The 1,518-nt window shown below is 46.2% G+C and overlaps 1 protein-coding gene across 2 annotated transcripts in view; it reads right to left on the reverse strand.

Annotated features, from left to right (window-relative positions):
- Positions 1 to 1,493, reverse strand: part of CEPT1 (choline/ethanolamine phosphotransferase 1) — a 37,509-nt gene extending 36,016 nt beyond the window's left edge. The window contains exon 1 of one of the 2 annotated variants that reach the window (XM_043875779.1): positions 1,392 to 1,493. The gene's annotated coding sequence lies outside the window, so the exon portion shown is untranslated. The remainder of the gene's footprint in view (positions 1 to 1,391) is intronic. The other variant, XM_043875778.1, reaches the window with a different exon arrangement.
- Between the last annotated feature and the right edge of the window lie 25 nt (positions 1,494 to 1,518).

Raw genomic sequence — 1,518 nt, forward strand, 5'->3', positions numbered from 1 at the left:
CTTAAAAGAGACAGCATAGCATGACCCTCAAAAAGAATGTCACCAGTACTTTTAGCCTAAACAAGTCTACTGCTGCCTAGAAGACACACTGACTATGCAGTAATATCTAACGGAGGTTATAAAACAAGTTTATATTTAAATATCAAACATATAATAGTGTTTATAATATAAATTTTGAGAGATTGTGTATGGGAGAGGAAGAAGAATGCATTTATGAAACCATAGTTGTAAATATTCAATAATAATCTAACAGCTGGACAACAAATGAAGGTACCTCTGTCAGAACAGGTTAATACAAGAGGCAGATTTATCTGGCTTTTTTCCAAAATGCAAGGGTTGTAAAGACAAGTTGCACAAGGGGCTTCCAAATAGTTTTTGCTCAGCACAAAACGAATATGCAGCAAAATGCCTTGAGAACTTCAATATCTGGAATTTTACATGAAAGCCAATGGTTCTTAAGTTCTTATGCTCTAAATGCTCTCAATTCAACACCTCCACTGAACACATGCCTAGTAGTACGAGAGTAGAAATAGAATCTTTATTCCTTGTTCACACACACGACACTAACGTTTGTTTAAAGATAATTATGAACTTGCCTATTACCGTTAACACGGATTCATCAATGAACTAAGAGACTTAAAGCAAAATCACATATATATATTAATACGAATGATGCAAAATGCCATAAATGACACAAAAACGCCAATCACCGAACTGGAGTAAAAACAAGTTAAACACAGCAAAATGTAAAGATCCCATTCATCTAGTGTTCTAGGGACACCGGCAAAGACTAGCAAACCCTTCCGTCCTTCCAAGAATACTTCTGAAATAAACCCTAGGTGGCAACCTTAGAGACCGTCAGTATACTCTGAGATTTCTAGAAAAGTTGCTGACCAAGAAGTGTGGCCCCAGCTACGAATCACCAGCACCGTATTCCAAACGGAAGGCAAATTCGGCACAGGATTCAACACGGTTTGTGGACTTGGCAACACCTGAGCAGGAGGGTGTGGACCTGATAGGCAAGGTCGGTTCCGCGCAGGCAGCGCCTCCAGCTCTCGGCCCGCCCAGCCCGGGCCGGGCCGCCGAGGTTTTCTCCAGCCTGACACCCAGCACAGTAGACCGCGAGCTCTCGGGCTGGCAATGCGCCACCTCAATCTCTCCATCCGGGGTCAGAGGAGCAGTAGCCCCTCGCCCTCCCCACAAGTCCGCGCGCGAGGCTACCCTGCGCGAGGAAGAAACTGCGTTCGCCTCGCGCGAGTCCATACAGAGATATATTCCAATGCCCCACCCCAGAACTTGCAGCCCTCTCTCTGCCCCTTTTGAGAATCGTGGCCCCCGACCCATTCTTTACACTCTGGCCGTTTCCCCAGGACCGAGCATCGCAGCCTTACCACGGCCCGCAGAAGCACACCGCTAGAATTAAGACCTGCGACTCCAGCCGACTGGGTGACTCTGATCCGCGGCAGCACGTTCACGACACTTTCGCGATTGCCGTAAAGGGATATAGTGTCGGAGCAG

This window comes from Cervus elaphus, chromosome 20, assembly GCF_910594005.1.
Source record: "Cervus elaphus chromosome 20, mCerEla1.1, whole genome shotgun sequence".
Classification (NCBI taxonomy): Eukaryota; Metazoa; Chordata; class Mammalia; order Artiodactyla; family Cervidae; genus Cervus; species Cervus elaphus.